Below are 22,440 nucleotides of genomic sequence, written 5' to 3'. Positions count from 1 at the left end.
TCAGTTTCTCTCTCAGTTTATATTTAAGGAACATGAGGCCCCAGAGAAGTTGTGTCTGCGGTCAAACAGGCAGTAAGGGAGAGCTAGGATCTGAAACCAGGATCTCCAACCTGCTTTCTACTGAACCACATTCTCTCTCTGTAAACTCTTTAGTGGCGCCCAATCTTATGGTCTAGAAAAAGGAACTACTTATGATAAAGGAGGCCTTTGAAACCTAACACCATCAATCCAACACCTGTCATTGACTGATTGACCTTACCATTAGACTGCTGAAATCTGAAATATCTCCAGTAGTCCTGGAACCTAAGCCAGGGCCAGGCCAACTGGTTCCTTTTCTTTTCATCAGCCTTGATTTCAAATATTTTCTGTCCAAGGTGAGAACCTGGTCTATCATGAAGATCAGAATTTGGAGACCTCAAGGAGGGGAAGGGAAGGCAATCCTACAACCAAAGAATTTCATGACAGCTCAGTAAACCCATGGCTTATTGCTCCAAGTCAGAATGAGTGTGGCTATCCATTATATTCTCTTTGATCCAGCTGTCTATTACGGTGAGCAGTAGAACCCCTTCCATTTGTCTAGCTAGTCAATCTTGAAGACTTCTAACTAAAGTGCCTCACCCTGGTTCAGCTCTGTCCTGTGTTCTATGAGTCGCTGCTCCAGAAGGTCTTAAGCTACACTTAATGGCCTCTTTTTTCCCCTCTGAAAACTCTTATCTTCTGTCTTAGTAGCAATTCTAAGACAGAAGGTCAAGGGCTAAAAATATGGGGGTAGAAATAAGTGACTTGCCAATGTGACAAAGCTAGGAAATATCTGAGAGCAGATTTGAACCCAGGTCCTCCCAAAGTCAGTCCTGGCACTCTACCACCAAGTGGCCTTTTAGCCAGTTTCAGGGGTGACGGATGGCTAGAAATAGTCAGTCTATGTTTCCAAAAATGCTAGACTCTTGGCAATGGAGCAGGAAGTGTTAATACTTGAAGAGCTAGGAGAGATAAGAATCCAAAAAGCATGCATATGAGCCATCCGGGGGACTCTGAAAGGCATCAGTGCACTCTGTGATGAAGAAAATGTCAAACTCAGACTTTGTCACAACTACTGAATCCTTCACATGACATCATCTGAGACAAATGCCCTTCCTACTGATTTTAAACCTTCTTGATCTGGTGGTAGTGGAAAAGGCATGCCCTGGTAAATTTTATGAAGGTAAACCTAAAGAGGGTATATAACATCTGTCCTGGGAACAGTCAAAAGATAACATTTTAGGTTAAATAGTATAAATGCTGTGTGCTATAATTTGAGCTATAAAATGTATCCCTTGCCTTTCAACAGTTAATAAATATGCTTTTCCAATACCTTCTAGAGTAAGGAGAGAAATAATATACATCTTGACAGCATATATATCTCTTACATAGGCTACATGCAAATAGTTACAGTTGATATGAAGTTTGGCATGTCACTACATGAATATCATTTACATGCCAAGCTTAAAAAAGGCAGTTTAGCCAAAAACAGTCAATCAACAAGCATTTATTATATATCAGAATGTGCTTAAGCACAAGGGACAATAAGAAGCAAAAATAGAGCAAAGGATAGAACCTCCAAGGGTTCAGGATATACTGACAAACTAATTCTCTGATAATAATAAACCTGTACCAGTTATTGGGATTCAAAGGATGCTATTGTTGCATCATATGATAGAGATTATCATCCTTCCCCTAACATTTCCTATAGCAGTAATGGCAAACCTTTTAGAGATTGAGTGCCCAAACTGCAACCCTCATTGCATGTGGCCCTCACCTTGCCCCAGACAGGGAGGGAGAAAGTACTCCCTTTGGGTTACTAGGCAGAAGTGCAGGTCATGTGAGAAATATCCTCAGGTACATGTGGAGAGGGGGAGGGGAGCAGCCCCCTCCAGTATGCTCTGGCATGCATGTCATACGTTCGCCAACATGGTCCTACAGTGTCCTAAGAATTTACAATGGCCAGACAGATTTTTTAAGGTACTTCCTACAGGTACCCTCCTGATCTGCTATGATCTTCACCACTCTCAAGACCCAGTAGAAATAGTTACCTCCAATACTATGTAAATGGACTATACTTCATTATCTGTCATATTTTATTACTGGGAATTCTCCAGAATCTGAGCATAGTCAGACAGAACTATATGGCTTGGTTCTTGCTGATCATTAAGGCTGCCATCAAGGGATGGTAACATCATCTCAGAAAGAAATTGCAACGTCTAGGAGTGGCCCAGGATGACCTGTGTAATCTCAAGCATCTGAGTCAGACCAAAAACTCAATCAACAACATATCCATCCCGTATTTGATTTCTGGAACTGTTGTTTCAGGGCAACAAAACTCTTTGGACTGATGCTCTATCATGAGGATCCAAGTTTGGGGGTCTTGAATGGGGAGCCAACTCCCTCTTTGGTACAACCTTAAGATAAAATTTTGCAGCTAAACTAACAGCCCCAAATAACAAAATTCATCCAGTGACTCTTTCAGCAGAATATCATCATCTTTTTTGCTTTTTTGCTCAATAGGATTCAACCTATTCCACTGAGAGAGAACTATATGGTAGATTTGTACCCCCCAATACACTAATTATAATAAAAGATAATAGCCTCTCTTAGTTTTTTACTACTGATTCTGATTTTATGAATCTATTCACACCTAAGTCAACCCCTACTTAGAAGAGTAAGCCCCCAGTCAAATTTACAAATTACCCTAGAAGCTGTCATGGTCATATATAAATATATCACTGTCAACAGACCCCCAGAAAACCCCTTCAAGTTGGTAACCAAATTTAGTTCTCAACCCCAAACCTCAGACCAGCAGACCAGAACAGGTCCTTTCCAATTGCACAAGTAATAAGTCTTCCAAGTTGGGCTTCCCAGAATGACACACAACCAACCAGTCTCTCAGCTAGTCAACCAACAAGTGTTTAGTATCTACTTTATACCAGATACTCTCTTTCACTGATCACTGCTCCAAAAGGCTCAAAAGGAAGGTGTATTTGATCCCTCTTCCCACATCCTATCCATTAATGATTGACATACATTTGTAAACTATAGGGCACTATATGATTGTGAGCTATTATTTCTATTAAGAGTTTGCAGCTGGGGGGCAGCTGGGTAACTCAGTGAACTGAGAGCCAACCTAGAGACGGGAGGTCCTAGGTTCAAATCTGGCCTCAGTCACTTCCCAGCTGTGTGACCCTGGGCAAGTCACTTGACCCCCATTGCCTAGTCCTTACCATTCTTCTGCCTTGGAGCCAATACACAGTATTGACTCCAAGATGGAAGGTAAGGGTTTTAAAAAAATAAATGAAATAAATAAATAAATAAAATTTAAAAAAGAGTTTGCAGCTGGAGCAACTCCAATATGTCATAGAGTAGAAAGGATATAAACAACTTCCCACCAAGATGATGGCTAGCTGAACAGAGTCAGGCAGCCAAGATCCCTCACACCTACTACAGGAGGAGCCTTAAATTCACAGTGGACTGAATAATGGTCAACAAATCCGATGAGAAACCATAATAATTCATTTCTGCCCCTGAACTACATAAAAAGTCAGCCAGTAGTTCACAGACAATACAAAAGGGGGCTGCCAGCAAAGCAAGCATTGGTGAAGGCAAATAAACTCACAGTCTCATAGCAAGACACACCAAGCCTGCAGTATTCTTTGTCCAGAGGCAGCAAGAGCAGAGGCTTTTCAATCCTAGAATGCCCCAGGGCACTTGTAAACCCACAGTGAGAACTGTGGGAAGCAGTAACAACCTGTGTGGGTGTGGCAATGCCCAGACCCAAAGAAGCCAGGGATTCAGGGTTCAGTATTCAGTCCTGAGATGCCCTATAGGGCTTTGAACCTCAAAGATTCAGAGGGAACTAATCATGAGAAGTGAAGGTCAGTGGAGGAACCCAAGGGACTCAGGACAAGGCTAAATAGGGTCAAGACTAAACAGGAGCAATCACCGTGCCCAAAAGTGTAGTAGAACCTGGCATTAGCTCAAAAGCCCCATTTTAGGAACTAAAACTGAAAATCCAAGAAAACACCAAGAAATCTAAAAAAAAAAAAAAGTATTGCAAATCTAGAGATTCCCTCAAAAAAAGGAGGGAGTAACTTTGAAACAACTGCAAACAATGATCCAAAGGGAAAATAGTATTCTTCACAAGGACTACAAGATTACTTGGGAGAAATGAAGCAAAGGATTTGGGATAAAAGCTCTCTAGGAAAGAATTGGAAGAATAGTTTAGAAGAAAAAGTAGTAAACCTTGCCCAACTAATGAGGAACTCCCTGAAAACTAAAACAGATCAAGTAATCAAGTAAAACTAGGAATCAGTAAAACAAAAAAAAAATAGTAAAACAAAATCAAAAGATTGAAAATATAAAAGATGGTCTATCTGATATTTTTAAAAATTGACTACAAACAGGTTGAGAGAATTTAAGTATCACTGAGTTCCTTAATGAGAAGATAAGAAAACTCTTAGACTCTCTATTTTAATAAACTATTAAAAAAATGGATATAGGCATAGGAGTATACATAGACTAAATAGTACTCCAAAACTGCTTTGTGATTTCCATATCTAATATTCCCACAATTTCACAACCCACAAAGGCCTCTACTCTAGGGGAGGGGAAGATATCTAGGACCTACCAGCTGCACAGACAATAGAGGGCTAATGGATGGGCAAGAATAAGAATTTCATTTAAAAAAAAAGGTAAAAAAATTTTTTTATTTTAAAAATTAAAAAATAATAAAAATAAAAAATTTTTTAAAATTTAAAAAATTAAAAATTTTTAAACATTTTAAAAATTTAAAAATTTTAAATAAAAAAAATTTAAAAAGAATAAGAATTTCATATAAAAAGGCCTTTCTGACTCCCAAATTCTGGGCACATTTAGCAAAATGGCCAAAGAACTGATCCCTGTTCTAAGTTTCCTTGACTCTGGATCCTGTGTTCATGTTTTCAGGAGTAACGCCAGCTTATTCCAGCTAACTGGCTCTCCCTTTTTGGATCTGCTGCCTCAGCATCATCTCTAGTCAGATCTGTATGAATATTAGGTTCTCTGGGAAAACTTCTTATCAAACAAAGCTTTCCAAGCTATTTTACTGACTGGCTTTGCCCACACTGCTCCAGGAAGCAAACTATTAGATGGTATAGTTCACATAAAAAAAGACATAGGAGTCTTGGTGGATAGCAAGCTCAAATTTATTAGCAATTTGTCCCTGTAGCAGTAGAATGGTGCAGAAAGGAAGAAGGGAAGGCACCAAAGACAAACCACTTAATTTGTAATTTTACCAGGGCCAGCCTTGATCACAGAAGAAAAGATGAGTAAGTGCCAAACAAGAGTATAAATTATACGTCCATACTTGGAGGACAGATAATAAAGGATGCATTAATTTGAGAAAGATTAGTCACAGGTCTCCCAAAAGAGGTGATGTTTGAACATGTTCTGAAGGAAGGGAAAGGCATGTACTGCTGGCTCATTGTAAGGTTATTGCAGACATAGAAATGAGAGGAGAAGAACGAGCATGGCATTTATAAAGGAGAGAAAATGAAAAAGCTTGGCTAGAATAGAGTATCTATTTTGAGGAGTAATAAGAGATTAGGTTATAAGAAAAGTAGGTAATAGGGAGAAAATGACCTGATAATCACCCCGAATTACAGGCTGTATGGACTCAGCCTTTTATTCCTGAGTACCTTTCCTTTAACTTGCTCCTACTGATTTTCATCTCCTCCCCATTTTTTTGTTGTTGTTGTTGCAGTAAACCATTTCTATCTGCAAGTCACTTTAATCCAAGGGGAGAATTAAGTTACAGAAATGGAATTCCTAGAATCAAGACAGTCTGTCTAGCCAAGAAACAGGAACCAACTATACTCTCAGAATCCACCTGCCCACATACATACCTGGGAAAGGTCCCAATGTCATGGCATCTTCATGAAATATAGCCAAGAAAAGATCAAATGTTCATCTCCAGTTACTGCCTCTATCTAAATTCCTAGTCTAATCCGAGCAATCCACTCTCCTTTCCCCAAACATAACCTTTTCATTCTTTTCTTTCGATATTTATGCATGCTTTTATCACCAACTTAGAATGCCATCCCCTTTTGCATGACTAACTCATATGCTTCCCTTTTGCAGTTCAATACATATTTATTAAAACCCAACTAAGTGCAAGGAACTGTAGAAATAAAGAAAAAAACACCTCCTTCAAAACTATACAATCCCATCCACCAGTAATGCAAAAGTTTTTGTTTTATTCCTTCAGAAATAATTGGAATAACCCCACTAAATTTTGACTCCTCTGATTCTATATCTTCTTAGTGCTTAGAAATTTAGAATCTTAGACTATCAGATTTAGAAGAAACCTTTGACCAGTAATCTCCAAACATTTTTTATATCATATTAGTTAAAATTTATTTTAGTTAATATTATATTAGTATATATATATAAGATTATATTAGTTAAAATTATTATTAGTTTAAAAAATTAGGGGTGCCCTATTTATTAAATATACACATACTACATTACATAATGTAATATATACATTTGAAATGTACAAAATACATTTCAATTTATACATTTTCTATGATATATTTGAAAACATACATAAAATAAAAATTTTTAAGTATATAGAGATGAAATAAATGTTTTTAAAAGTTTCAATTTTATTTATTAATGGTATTGATACCTTTGAGTTCTCAATAAAACAATTTGTTTTATTAATGCCCAATTATCTATGTCCAAATAATATTATTAGTGACCCCGACATGATTGAATGTGCCTCATTATTTCAGAAAATCTTGATTTAATACATTGTGAAACAGTAATTAAAAAGTGGAATTCTAATTTGGTACTCGGTTTTACTGGCTGGACCAGTTTTTTTAAAAAGGCAATATAGGGGGCAGCTGGTAGCTCAGTGGATTGAGAGCCAGGCCTAGAGACAGGAGGTCCTAGGTTCAAATCTGGCCTCAGTCACTTCCCAGCTGTGTGACCCTGGGCAAGTCACTTAACCCTGTTGCCTAGCCCTTACCACTCTTCTGCCTTGGAAGCAATACACAGTATTGATTCCAAAATGGAAGGTAAGAGTTATTATTTTAAAAAAAATAAAGGCAATATAGCATAGTGGATAGAAAACTGGTCTCTGGCCTAGAGGATCTGATGCATACTGGCTACTCAACTCTGGAGAAATCAATTAAGCTTTCAGTGGTCTGAGTTACTCTCTGAGATTATAAACTGCCATATCCCATTTATGGCTGAAAAAGACAACTTCCCCAGATACATAGATATATATGGAAAAGGGGCATTATTGGCTGCTCTTAATAAATTGTGGTACTCATTTTTCAATTCTATCTCCCAGTAATGCTGAGAGAAGGATAATGTTTTTATTGAGATTCAGCTAGTAATTTCCCTTTTTTTCCCCTAATGTTAATCAGTTTTTTTTTCAATTTTTAACAAATGGGATCAAAACTCACTGAAATTCTCTAGTTGAAAGACATTTTTGTGGGTTAAAATTCTCTTTCTAACTTTTTTTAAAGGGTGCAACTATCTTCTGGGTACATCTAAATCACTTTTAGAAGAAAATGCTTAGATTTTAGATGTCTTGCTAATTACAGTGGTTTCATCTTATCATTGATATCTTTCAAGGCATAAATGATACACACATAGAATGGCGTTTCACAATCACAGTGAATGCAAATCTGTATTTCAAATAACCTTCTTGATCATTTATTTTTTTAAACTTTTTTTAAACCCTTACCTTTCATCTTGGAGTCAATACTGTGTATTGGCTCCAAGGCAGAAGAGTGGTAAGGGCTAGGCAATGGGGGTCAAGTGACTTGCCCAGGATCATCCAGTTGGGAAATATCTGAGGACAGATTTGAACCCAGGAACTCCCATCTCTAGGCCTGGCTCTCAATCCACTGAGCTACCCAGCTGCCCCCCTTCTTGATGATTTCTATTATTTTTTGGCTGGCGGCTTGTCAGATTTGTTTATGTTGCCATTGTCTTTACCTTACAACATGGCTGACAGAGCTCAAACTAAGGATCAGAGAACTAACAGCTCTCCCATTTTCTTGCTGTTCCCTTTTGTTCACATAATTAGAAATATCGTCAATCTGCAGTTTCTTTGCAAAGTCCTTGTTTAAACTACTAGTTCATTTTGTAAAGATTACCTTAATTAAAATGAGATAAAATAATCTGCAAACCCACTAATTTAACACACATAAATTGTACTATTTCTCGATACACTCAAAGCAAACCGACAAGTAAGAGGACCTCCATCAAACTATGAGCCATGTGAAATTTTTATTCTTCCCTAGGGAAACTTAAATATTGTACATGAGACATGACCATCTGGCACACAAAACTTGATGAAGGAGCCACTGCCAATCTTTATATTAAATATGCATAAAACTTAATTTCTTTAATTTTTTAGCTGAAGCAGCAAGTCAATATGAGGGAGAGAAAGGATCCAGTATGTACCAGGCAAGACACATCCCCACCATGACTTTGACCACCATTTCCCCTTCAAGACTCTGATGGAAACAGCCCAGAACTCTGATCCCAAAAGCGTTGAGAATGGTAGTGCCCCTTAAATCATTAGACCTGCTTCTAGCCCAGTCCTTACAGTCATTATTGAGGGGAGAAATTATTGCGGAGGGGGAAAAATCTACCTTTCTCATCACCACCAGCAACAACCACCAATCAACTGCCACTAATAGGCAGATAGGAACAGGAACCCTGAGAGTGGCAGCACCCCCAGACCACCAGTCCTCCTTCTCATCCAGCCTCCACATCCATCATCCAGAGAAGCACCTCCTCTGGAGAAAGGGCCAGACTTCTCCATCAGCTGCCAACCAACTGCCACATACAGGGAAGCCCAGGCAGCCTAATTTAAGCAGTGAAGCCAGAGGGTGAGATGGGAGATCCCATGTGCTGGGCAAGTCAAGCCATCCCTGCTATTTTGACCATGTCTTCCCTCAGGCCCTGATGGAGGTAGCCTAAGACCCTGAACCCAAGAGCCCTGGGAATAGCAATGCTTACAGCCCAGAGTCCTTGGTCATCATCCTGTGATGCAACCCCAGTAGAGATTGTAGCCTGGCAACTTCTCTTACAGTTCTCATCACAGTTACTAAAGACCCAGAGACGAAAGTCCTTCTTGCCAAAGTCTCTGGTACTGTCCAATAACTCAAAATTAGATAATAAGAAGATTTTATCAGTGAAAGTAAATTAGAATATAAGCATTAAATCTGCTTTGCCATTGCACCCTCAGACTATGGGATTTTTCCATCTGCCTTGCAGCTGAAACCTTCTATCTATGTGCTATCTGTCCTTAGAAGGTGAATTCTGTGAAAGTGGAGATGGCCTTGCTCTTCTTGCACAATGTTTTGCACATACTGGATACCTAATAAATATTTCTTGCTCCCCTTCCTCTCCTTTCCCTCCCTTCCTCTCTCTTCCCTTCCTCCTTTCTTTCCTTTTCCTTCCTCTTTCTTCAGGCATCTCACACTGAACACAACCAAAACAGAACTCAGTATCTTTCCCCCAAACCCACCCCCTTCTTCTTAACTTCCTTATTTCTGCCAAAGGAGCCATTGTTATTCCAGACATCAATGTCTGCAGCCTCAGAGTCATCCTAGACTCTTCAGCTTCATTCACCCCACATACTACAATGGGTTCCCAGGCCCATTAAGTTCACCTCTCTGAAATCTCTGCATCCATCCATTCCCTTCCCTCCAAAGACAGCCATTGTCCTGGCGAAGGTCCTCATCCATTGCACTTTGCAGGGACTATTGCAATAACCTACAAAGTGTTTTTCTGCCTCAGACTCCACCACTGCCAGACCAATAATATTCCTAATGCACCCTGCTCAATAAGCTCCAGTTGTCTTCCCATTGGCTCCTCTTGTTTGGCGTGTGAAGCCCTTCACAACATGGCTCTCTGTCCTACTTACTACTCACATCTCATCTCCTGCATCCTTTCCATAGGCAGCCCCTGAAATACGCTGCCCCGTTTCTCCTCAGCCTCTTAGACTCTAGCTTTCTCCAAAGTTCAAATGGAGCATCCTACATGAGGTCTTTCCTAATCTGACCCTTATAGCTCCTACTGACGTTGCCTTTCCATTTTTTTGTCTATAGTCTGTATATTTTTTTTGACTTTTTAAACATTATTTTATTTGGTTATTTACAAACATTATTCATTGGAAACAATGATCATTATCTTTTCCTCCCCCCGCTCCCCTCCCACCACTTCTCCCATAGCTGGCGCACAATTCCACTGGGTTTCACATGTGTTCTTGGTTTGAACCCATTTCCATGTTGTTGGTATTTGCACTAGAGTGTTCATTTAGAGTCTCTCCTCAGTCATTTCCTCTCAGCCCCTGTAGTCAAGCAGTTGCTTTTCCTCAGTGTTTTTACTCCCACAGTTTATCCTCTGCTTGTGGATAGTGTTTTTTAGATCCCTGCAGATTGTTCAGAGACATTGCATTGTCCCTATTGGAGGAGTCCATTACCTTCGATTGTACCACAGTGTATCAGTCTCTGTGTACAATGTTTTCCTGGTTCTGCTCCTTTCGCTCTGCATCACTTCCTGGAGGTTGTTCCAGGCTCCATGGAATTCCTCCACTTTATTATTCCTTTTAGCACAATAGTATTCCATCACCAACATATACCACAATTTGTTCAGCCATTCCTCAATTGAAGAGCATCCCTTCATTTTCCAATTTTTTGCCACCACAAAGAGCGCAGCTATGAATATTCTTGTACAAGTCTTTTTCCTTATTATCTCTTTAGGGTACAAACCCAGCAGTGCTATGGCTGGATCAAAGGGCAGACAGTCTTTTATTGCCCTTTGGGCAGAGTTCCAAATTGCCCTCCAGAATGGTTGGATCAGTTCACAACTCCACCAGCAATGAATTAATGTCCCTACTTTGCCGCATCCCCTCCAGCATTCATTACTTTCCATAGCTGTCATGTTAGCCAATCTGCTAGGTGTGAGGTGATACCTCAGAGTTGTTTTGATTTGCATCTCTCTGATTATAAGAGATGTAGAGCATTTTTTCATGTGCTTATTAATAGTTTTGATTTCTTTGGCTGCGAACTGCCTGTTCATGTCCCTTGTCCATTTATCAATTGGAGAATGGCTTGATTTTTTGTACAATTGATTTAGCTCTTTATAAATTTGAGTAATTAAACCTTTGTCAGAGGTTTCTATGAAGATTTTTTCCCAATTTGTTGTTTCCCTTCTGATTTTAGTTACATTGATTTTGTTTGTACAAAAGCTTTTTAATTTGATGTAGTCCAAATTATTTATTTTACATTTTGTGACTCTTTCTATGTCTTGCTTGGTTTTAAAGTCTTTCCTTTCCCAAAGGTCTGACATGTATACTATTCTGTGTTTACCTAATTTACTTATAGTTTCCTTCTTTATGTTCATGTCAGTCACCCATTTTGACTGCTCATGGGTGGGACGAGCCAATATAGTAAAAATGACCATCCTACCCAAACTTATCTATCTATTTATCTATCTATCTATCTATCTATTTAGTGCCCATGGAACTTCCAAAAAAATTTCTTTACTGATTTAGAAAAAAACATAACAAAGTTCATTTGGAGTAACAAAGGATCAAGGATATCCAGGGAAATAATGAAAAAAAAAATACAAAGGAAGGGGGCCTTGCAGTCCCAGATCTCAAACTATATTACAAAGCAGCAGTCATCAAAACAATTTGGTACTGGCTAAGAGACAGAAAGGAGGATCAGTGGAATAGACTTGGGGCAAGTGACCTCAGCAAGACAATATATGATAAACCCAAAGATCCCAGCTTTTGGATCAAAAATCCACTATTTGATAAAAACTGCTGGGAAAACTGGAAGACAGTGTGGGAGAGATTAGGATTAGATCAACACCTCACACCCTACACCAACATAAATTCAAAATAGTCTGTATATTTTTGTGTTTTCTTTTATGTGTTCATGTGTCTGTCTGCAGGAGAATGTAAGCTCCTTGAGGGCAAGGACATTTTTGTCTTTGCATCTCCAGCACCTAGCACAGTACCTGGCACAAAGTAGCCTCTAAATAAATGCTTGTTAACTGACTGATGAGTAGATGTTGCTAAATCATTAACACTCCTTTTTTTTAAACCCTTACTTTCTGTTTTAGTAAAACTTCTAAGACTGACAACTGGCAAGGCTAAGCAATCAAGGTTAAGTCACTTGCCCAGGATCCCACAGCTAGGAAATAGCTGAAGCCATATTTGAACCCAGGTCCTCTCTACTCCAGCCTGGTTCCTTATCCACTGTGTTACTTGGCTGCCTCCATTAACACTCAAGTGACCAATCTAGAATGTTTTTAAGATGGACAGATGGATGGATTTTTGCAGTGCCAGATGTAGTTATCAAATAAAGTTATCTATGTGCAAAGTTAACATGCCCAGATAGGAATTCTACCATCTTTGACCTCATTAGAAAGCTACAAATGTGAAATACCTGGCTGTAGACCCTCAGCCTCACTCCGTTTCAGTCATCATCCTAGGGAACCAATTCCTCTGCTTAGAACCATTCTAGGAGCTTTTATCTTTACAAAGGAAATATTGAAATTAGTAAAAAAAAAACTTATTAAACATTTACTACATGCCAAGTACTGTTTTGCATTTCAGTAACCTTATAAACTTTGACTCATGGCAATGTACCCCTTGGACTTCCTTCAGGCCCTGTTTCATCTTGATTACCTGTATTTGGATATTTACTATAATCCACCTCTTATCCCCAGTTCCCTTTCTGTTGCCATAATTACTCTGTTTGGGAACCCAGTTTCAGCACTCACTCCCTTTTTTCCCTTCCACCTGTTTCCATTCTTCAGATGATAAGAACTAAGAGTAACATTAAAGAATAAGGTAATTGGAAGGGAACATCAAAATAAGTTTACCCAATCCCAGATTTGAGTGGCACTTAAATTTTGAATTCAGTCCTTAATTAAATTTGCCCGGGACTACCATGGCCCATATTCTTTTCCAAGATGGAAGGCTCATGACATAATATCTGACTCCATTACAGCTCTACATGAAAAGTGATTCTGTTCCTTGAATATTCCAATCAATTTTGGGACTGGCCGACTTGGCCTGCCTGGATTGGGCTCATTCATCCATTTTTCCAATTCCCAAGTAACTCTTGGCCAATCAGGAAGCCTTGAGATGAAATGTAGATTTTCTGGATGCCTTCCTCATAATAACTTCTTGGATAAATAATTTTCCTTATAGGTAAGGACTACCAGACTGTTTTGACAAAGAGATACACAGGAATCTAAGTGATGAAATAGAAAGCAGTTTCAATTACCTAAAAAAAAAATTAGAAGTAGAGCCATATTATAGGCTCCTAAGACATACCTTTCTTTATAACAATAACCCAAAAGATCAAGATTCGATCATTAAGGTCTGTTTCTAATCTTCTCCCAGTGTTTCCTACCTTGGCCAAGTGCCATCAATTACCTGCTTTCACCTATAGGGCCTAGGTCAGCCCTGTCAGAACCAAAGGAAAACTCAGAATAACAGCAGGAATCTGCTCCTTTGGGAATTAAGTTTCTCTGATACTGGTTTGTGTGCCTGAGTGGCTATTATCTTTTTCCTTCAACTCTTATAGATTCTCTGACAGCCTGGTTTGTTTTTTTTTTTCAAAAATAAATTTATAATTTATCCATTTCTAACATTATTTTTTAAAATTTGAGCTCTGAATTCTCTCCTTCCTTCCCATCCCTCCCCCTCCCATTGGGAAGACAAGAAATGTGATGTTAATTATATATGTGAAATCATGCAAAACATATCTCCATATTAGCCATATTGCCAAAAAAAAGCAAGGAAATAAAATGAAAAAAATATACTTTGGTCTGCACTCAGACTCTATCAATTCTCTCTATGGAGGTGAACAAATTTTTTCATTATGAGTCCTTCAGAACTGATTAGAATAGCTAAGTTGTTCCCAGCTGATCATTGTATAATATTGCTGCTATTGTATACAATATTCTCTAGTATTCTATCACAATCATATACTAGAACTTGTTCAGCCATTCCCCAATTTATAGGCATTCCTTCAATTTCCAATTCCTTGCCATCACAGAAAGAGCTGCTATAAATATTTCTTTGTACATATAAGCTCTTTTTCTTTTTTCTTTGGGATACAGATCAAATAGTGGTATTGCTGGGTCAAAGGATATGTATAGTTTTATAGCCCTTTGGGATTAGACTAGTGTCCAAAATGTTTAGACCAGTGCACAACTCAAACAACAGTGCATTAATGTCCCAATTTTTCCACATCCTCTCCAACATTTGTCATTTTCCTTTTCAGTCATGTTAGCCAATTTAGTAGGCATGAGGTGCTATCTCAGAGTTGTTTTAATTTCTATTTCTCTAATCAATAGTGATTTAGAGGCTTTTTTATATGATAATAGATCATTTGGGTTTCTTTATCTGCCTGTTCATATCTTTTGACTATTTATCAATTGAGGAATGACTTTTATTTTTAGAAATTTGACTATGTTTCCTATATTTTTGAGAAATAAGGATTTTTTACCAGAAAAAAATTCCTTTAAAAGTTTCTCCCCTTATTTCCTGCTTCCCTTTTAATGTTGGCTGCATTGAATTTGTTTGTGCAAAACCTTTTAAATTTAGTGTAAGCAAAATTTTCCATTTTACTTCCTTCAATACTCTGAATCTCCTGTTTGTTCATAACTTCTTCCTTATCCATAGATCTGACAGGTAAATTTTTCAATACTCTCAATCTCCTTATGAGAGCATCCTTGTTGAATAAATCATGAATCCATTTTGACCTTATCTTGGCATATGTTGTGAGATTTTGGTCTATGTCTAGTTTCTGCTAAACTTTTTTCTCCCAGCAATTTTTATCAAATAATTTTTGTCCCCAAAGCTCAAGGATCTTGGATTTATTAAACATTAGATTACAACGGTCATTTACTACTGTGTATTGTGTTCCTATCTATTCAACTGATCTATTTCTTACTACCAGATAGTTTTCATGATTACCACTTTGTAATATAGTTTGAAATATGTTATTGCTATGCCACCTTCCTTCACATTAAAAAAATGGATTCCCTTGATGTTCATGACCATTAGTTCTTCCAGGTAAATTTTGTTTTCTAGCTCTATAAAATATATTTTTGGCAGTTTGATTGGTATGGCACTGAATAAATAAACAAATTTAGGTAGAATTGTCATTTTTATTATGCTTGCTTAGCATACCCATGAAAAATTATTATTTCCCCAATATTGTTTAGATATCTTTACTTCTATGAAAACTGCTTTGTAATTGTGTTCATACAGTTCCTGGGATTGTCTTGGCAAAGAGACTTCCAACAATTTTATATTGTCTACAGTTATTTTAAATGGAATTTTTCTATCTCTTGCTGCCGTATTTCTTTGATAATATATAGAAGTGTTGATGATTTATCTGGGTTTATTTTATATTCTGCAACTTTGCTGGTTGTTAATTGTTTCAAATAGACCTTTAGTTGAATCTCTAGGATTCTCTTAATATCCCACCATAACATTTACAAAGAGTGAAAATTTTATTTCCTCATTGCCTATTCTAATTCTTTCAGTTCCTTTTTCTTGTCTTGTAAAATACTTAGTAACAACTTAGTTTTTAAGACTGTTTTTCCTCCTGACCTCTTGTTGAAAACTGTCTTTTTTTTTTTTTAATGAAACTTAACATGATTCCTATTAACTGTGTTTGCCCTGCTCAATGTTCTTCTCTGTCTTCTCCATTGAAATGTATATTCCTTGAAGGCAAGGTCTATTTTTTGCCTCTTTTTAGTATCCCCAGTTCTTGGCATAATGGTTTTTGACTGACACGGACCCTTGGCAGGTAGGGAGCCCTGGTGACATCAGCTGAGCTCACTGAATACACATTATTACTGTTGGAGTTAGCACATAATAATAGCCCTTAAATCACAAGTTTTTCTACTGAAATGTGTTCCAAGTTCTTGGGATAGAACAAAATGGACACGTAATTAATAAGATGGGCTTCCTATCAGCCAAACAAAGTGGGAAATAGGATCAGAGATATAGAGCTGGAAAACATCTCAGAAGCCATCAAGTCCTACCCATTTATTTTACAGATGAAGAAATTGAGACCCACAGAAGTTAAATGTTTTGTCCAAAGTCACACAGGTAGTATCAAAGACAAGACCTGAACCTACATCTTCTGACTCCCAAAGCCAGAGGCACTTTTTTCTTTCCATTGCATCAATTTCTTGACAAAATAGAACACTGCTCCTCCAGTTATAACCAAGGTTATAGTCTGAAGCTTTCGTTTCCAGCTAAAACTATACTTCAAACGTGTAAAATATCTAAATTCTACATGTTGGATAATTCTACCCACCTCCATCTCAGCATAAACATTCTCTGAGATCCAACAATTATGGACAAGAATCCAAGGAAGAGAGAGTATTGGGGCAAAAGGAAAAGAAGACAGAGGGATCACAGGATGGAGGATTTAGAGCAAGAAGGGACCTCAGAAATCATCTAATACAATCCCTTTATTTAAAGAGGAGGACATTGAAGTCCAGAGAGATGAAGTAGTTTAACTACCATTTATATCCTTCTTTAACATTTACCAAGAACTTTACATTTTGGACCAGATCTAGGATTTCTTTGAGATAAGGAACTGGATTTAAAAAAAACAACAACTCTACAAATACAAATCAATACTTCACAATTTAGAGCCTTAGTTGGGAGTACTGATAGGTTGTCTCAAAGCCAGTATGAATTTAGGGTTTCCTGTCTGAGGATGACTTTTTTATACACACCAATGGTGTTAAAACTAATTAGAAATAGGGGCCATTAAACTAAGTATATAAGGATACTTGGGACTGTGTACTGATTTGCAATTACTATATGTCAAGCACTGTGCATTATCTCATTTAATCCTCACAATAATCCTGGGAGGTAGGTGTTATTATTATCCCCATTTTACAGATGAAGAAATTGACTCAAACACGGAGGAAGTGACTTGTCCAGGGTCACATGGTCAGTAAGTATCTGAGGCTGCATTTGAACTCAGATCTTCCTGATTTTATACCCAGAGCTCTATCCACTATTTTTTTTGAAATTTGTAAGTTTTAAGTAAATGTCTTTTTGTACTACATGCTTTTCTGATCAGTAAAAATGTTCTTGTTCCAGTTGATGGATACATAATTAGAAAAAAGTAGTCTATATAGAATACCTGATACTGAGAAACGAGGTTGGGGTTGGTAACTCAAGTCACTTCAACCTCTTAACTACTTCAGCTTTTCCTATATATAAAATCTGGGTGCAGTGAGAGGCAGATAAATCTGATCAAGTTCTGGCTAAAAGGAGCACTCTAATGCCATCAAAAGCCATTATCTTGGGGGCAGCTTGGTGGCTCGGTGGATTGAAAACCAGTACTAGAGCCAGGAGGTTCAAATCCTGGGTTTAAATCTGGCCTCAGACTCTTTCTAGCTTTGTGACCCTGGGGCAATTCACTTAAACCCCATTGCCTAGCCCTTACTGTTCTGCCTTGGAACCAATATTTAATTGATTCTAGGACTGAAGGTAAGGGATTTTTTAAAAGGACACTTTCTCACAGTTCACATGAGACAATCTGTCAGTCACAGGCTTTGCACTTTTCTGTCAGTGTTTGTTTCCCTGTCCTTATTCCATATGGATCTACTACTGGCTTCAAATCTATTCAATTTACACCAGATTCAGTTCACCATCCACTAGTCCTCTGGATTGGTTGTCTCTGCTTTGACTTTGGTAGCCATTCTATTCACTCTCTTGGATCTCCACTGACACACTTTCTCTAGTTTGCCTCAGCTCTTTACTGCTCTGTTTCTCAGATGTGGACTAAGCAAGATTAATCTGTGCCTGTCCTAATCCACAGGGGAACTGAAGATAAAGTTTGATTAGATTTAAAATCTGAAAACATATTGACAAGGAGTAGTGGAGGGGAGGGAAACATTATTTATCTAAGGCAAAGAATGATCCTCATTACTTCGAGGATGCCCTGCAATGTTTGAGATAACAGTTAGTCCTCAAAGGGCTGCCTGGCCAAATTCTGACACTGATTTTCCATCAATCCCCTATCCCAAGAGTTTGGTTTAGCACACAGTTCTCTGATACTCAGCAAATTATTTCCCTTGCAATATCCCAATATTGTGAAGTGAGAGAGAGGCAGGGACCAAATCTTCTCTTCCTTTGAATCCCTGCCATTCAGCACATGTTCTGAACACACTTAGTCTTCAACCAATCATTTTTTCCCCCAGAGGTAGACACTGTTATCTTTTCTTCCTACTACAGCCAGTCTTAAAATCTGAAAAAAGTAGAAGTCATGGTGTCTCAAGTGGTTTCCATCTTGGGTAGTTTGTAAACTTTTGAGGAGGTAAGAGCAGGGAGAGTCCAGATTATTTTAAAGGGTCCACAGATTCAGAAAGTATGCCACCAGCATTAGCATTTAAGGAAATATACAGCTTGTATTCTGTAGCCTGAATAATAATATGTCTTGCAGAGAAATATATTAGCATTTTTATAAATGTAGGCTCTTATGATTAGTAGAAATATAAATACATTCAATAAATTTATAGTATCTTTTTATCATGTATACTTTCTCCACTGGGGAATGCTCATGGTATTGCTAATTATCATGTAGAATCTAAGAAATTTTTTTGAAGTTAAAAAAGAGGGCCCCATACCTTCTAATGTTCAAGGCATTATTTTTTTCCCCATTCATCTTATTTAACTATTTTCACCCAGTTTTGAAGGACTTGATCATGTCCAATTGTTCGAATCACAATCTGGGTTTCTTTTCTTCAGCAGAGCTAAGAAAACTGGCATCTTGAATTTCTTCATATTGTTTGGTTCAGACTTTCAATGAAAATCAGTTACTGAGAATTTTCAACAGTGAGTATTTGAATAACAAATATAAATTCTTCTCTCCAGTTCTCTGAAGAAAGGGTTACTGGGAATAGCAGATAAAGATTGCCAGTGGGTTGGCTTTCTGACTTGTGGATACTCTTGTTCTCCCAGCACCAAAGCTGATAATATTACTTGAATGATGGAAGGTACAAAATCCTAGTAGAGTATGGTAAGATAAAAACTGACAGGAAGGAAAGAAAGGGGGTGGGGAAGAATGATTTATGTGTAAGAAAATGCGAGAAAAGAAATTGGACAAATTTCTAGAGAGGAAGGTTAGACAAATTCTAATGTCAAGAACGTCTAATATAAGTAGAAAAGGGAGCAAAAACATAAAAACTAAATCTTACAGAAAAAAAGGAAATTGGGAGAGGGGTTTGTGAAAGACTGTCTGTATGGCAGAAGTAGTGAACCTAGGTTCCAGTTGGCTTTAGGGACTGTCATTTTTCAAACTGTACAAAATTCACATAATAAAGTATTAGGTCTTAAAAAACCACAAGCACACATGATAAGTGAGTGTGTTGGCCAAATATTTTATCTTCAAAGATTTATCAACATTATAGTTTTGAAGGCAGCTAGATGGGCCAGTAGAAAGAGTGCTGGGCCTGGAATCAGAAAGATCCAAGTGTAAATCTTGTTTCAGACACATATTAGCTGTGTGAGCCTAGGCAAATCACTTCACATCAGCTTCCTCAATTGTAAAATAAAGATAACAATAGTTCCTACCTTGTAGGGCTGACTTGAGGACCAAATGAGATGATATTTGTAAGATGCCTGACACAAAATTGGTGCTATAAAAGTTCCCATTCCATCCTAGTTTCCCCTCCAAATTTCTCTGTAAGGAACAGCCAAAGAAAGATAAAGTCTTTCCACCTATGTAAATGTCTTCACAGAAAAGAATAGGGTGCAAAGTTAGCCATCAAAGACCACAACTTTTAGTTATAACCCAGATGTTCTCCCAACTGCTGAAGTTAAAATCTTTCATAATCTGGTCTCACTTCTAACTCTTCAACCTTATTCCAAATGCCACTCCTTCACACCCTCTCCATTCTAATAAAAGTGGTCTATTTGCTGGTCCCCATACAAGACATTGCACCTCCAGCCTCCATACCTTTGCAGGTAACATCTAGAATGTGTCCCCTTCCTTATTTCTGCTTCCTAAAATTCCTAGCTTCTTTCAAATGATAGCTCAAGTGCTTTTTCCTGCTCCCCACTCCCAGACGTTAATTCTGTTTCTTGAAGTTACCTTGTATTTAATTCTCAGAATACATGGCCTTTTCCCAATAGAATGAAGCTACTTCAGTTAGGAACTCTTATTTTTTGTGTTTGTATCACAGGATTTATATATAGTAGGTGTTTATTAAATGTTTGTTGAAGTGAATTAAGAAGCACTGCTGTAATGGCTTAATATTGGTCTCAGAGTCAAAAGATCTGGGTCTTTAAGGCCTTTAAGGTATTTATTAGTTGTGTAACCTTGAGAAATTCATTTTGAGCTTCAGTTTCTTCACTTGTACAACGGAGACAATATTAGCCCCTCCTGTATTATGGGGTTGTTAAGGATTAAATGAGGTAACGTCCAGAAGTAAGACAGCTCTACAAATTGTCTTGGGCTGGGCTCCTCCCTAGGCTCCAATACCCAAAGACTCACCAAAGAGAACATGCAGCCGCCAGGAATTCCTTCGTCTCCAGAACCCTCCCCTGCTCTCCCTTACCCACCCCAACTCCATCTCCCCTGCCCTTCTCCCCTTGAAATCTGTCCCTTTACCCCTACACCACCCCAGAGGTAGGACCCTAGCTAAGTCCAGGAGCAGCCATCCCTCTGGCTAACTTACCCCAATACCTCTCCTCTCTGCCGCACCCTCCCACCCCAACACTCGCGTGGTCTGACCCGACACAGCCACCCCAGCGGCCCCTAGGGTCCCAGGCTTTCGGGTCTCCCCACTCTACAAATGTTGGCACCGCTCTTTCCCTCATCCCAGGCCACTTAACGTTACTCTGAGGTTCTCGTCCCCCGCCTCAGCGATCTTTCTTGCCTTAGGGTGGAAGAACGCCTCGCCTCTCCCCTCGTTTGGGAAGAATATCTCTTCCGAAGTGGAGGGAATGTAAAACTTTCTGTTTTCCCATCCAGAGAGCAGCTGCTGGTCTCGATCCTGGGCAGGCTCCACCGGGCCCTGGCCCCGGGAGAGGAAAGGAAGCAGAGAAGGGAACGCGATAACGGTGGTCCTCAGCCCAGGCCCGTGCTTGGCCAAGAGAGGCCGCTCCGGGGTGCCCCCACATCTCCGTCTGGGTTTGTCAGTCGAGAGGAAGTGCTCCCCCACCCCCAGTCTCGGCACTTTCGGTTTCAGCATGGAAGCGATAGAACTAGAGAGACCCTGAGTCTCCCTCTACCCCCTCCCCATGCACCCCACTATCACCCGGGGCAATTCCCGGGATGCGCCCTACCTAGGTCCAGGGACTGCCTCCGGGACTCACGTTTGCTTCGGTGCCCAGTCCGGGTGTAGAACATTAAGGGCGCCCTTTAGAAAAGGGACTCGGCATGCAGTTGCTTCTGGGCTGCAGCCTGTGGCCGCCCCAACGAGACCCAGAGAGCAGAGTGAATCAACGGGAGGCGATTAAGTTCTAAAAAGTATGGTTGAGGAGTGGGAGGCCGGACGACGAGGAGGAGGAGGAGGAGGGAGGGACTAGATCAAGAGGAGAAGGGTGGGGAGGGACACCATCCAGGCGGCCGTGCAATCAGCTGTGGTTGTAGAGAAGGCTCTCACCTCTGTCTCTCATCTCCTCCTCGGAAGAGCTGGTGGTATTGACTGAAGAAATCGAAGAAAACGTAGATAGAATGGCCCGAAGAGACGAGATTCAGAGGCTGCTTAAGCGGCTGAAACAATAAATAAACAAACAAATCGTCTAGAGCCTGCGTTCCTTTCCCCCAAAGTCAGAATACTGAAGTTTCCCTCAATCAACAAGCAGTCATTAAACGCCTGCTCGGTACTCATATCACTCTAAATTCCCGTTAAGCTGACTTCTTAATCTCTTCCTTCATTCCTTTCTGGCCACGGATCCTGCCTTTTCCCGCCTCAGGATATTTGCCAACCTGTTGAAATTTTACCTTCAAGATCTAGTTCAATTGCCACTTCTTCCATGAAGGCTTATCTGATTCCACCCACTCGAAGTCATTCCTGCTCCCACTTGCCACTGCTTTACCTCTCCTAGATATTGAACATTCATTCAGTTTGCACAGCATTTTAGTTGTGCGTGTGTGTATTTTACCTTCTACTAATGGAACCTAACAGCCCGACTAAGGGAGAAGGAATTGGATAATTGATCATCTTTCCATCTCTAGTACCTCCCAGAGGGTCGAGCTCATAGTGCCTTCGAATTAGATGCTTTTTGCTAAGGGCTTAATTATGATTGGTTGGTGTTTGTCCTTCATTTTTCAAGAGGACCGAAATGGCATCACTATGTGGAGTCACCTGCAGTGGAAGACTCTCCCACAG

At 39.2% G+C, this 22,440-nt stretch overlaps 1 protein-coding gene across 3 annotated transcripts in view; it reads right to left on the bottom strand.

Annotated features, from left to right (window-relative positions):
• The window catches only part of TRAF5 (TNF receptor associated factor 5), a 60,734-nt gene extending 38,806 nt beyond the window's left edge, over positions 1-21,928 (bottom strand). Inside the window, exon 1 of one of the 3 annotated variants that reach the window (XM_001374131.4) lies at positions 21,712-21,928. The gene's annotated coding sequence lies outside the window, so the exon portion shown is untranslated. Of the gene's footprint in view, positions 1-21,391 lie in introns of all 3 variants that reach the window. The other 2 variants (XM_007481347.3, XM_007481350.3) reach the window with 2 other exon arrangements.
• Positions 21,929-22,440: the final 512 nt, after the last annotated feature.

This window comes from Monodelphis domestica, chromosome 2 (genome assembly GCF_027887165.1).
Source record: "Monodelphis domestica isolate mMonDom1 chromosome 2, mMonDom1.pri, whole genome shotgun sequence".
Classification (NCBI taxonomy): domain Eukaryota; kingdom Metazoa; phylum Chordata; class Mammalia; order Didelphimorphia; family Didelphidae; genus Monodelphis; species Monodelphis domestica.
Note: the sequence above shows the minus strand (reverse complement) of the source record. Positions and strands in the feature narration are given on the sequence as shown.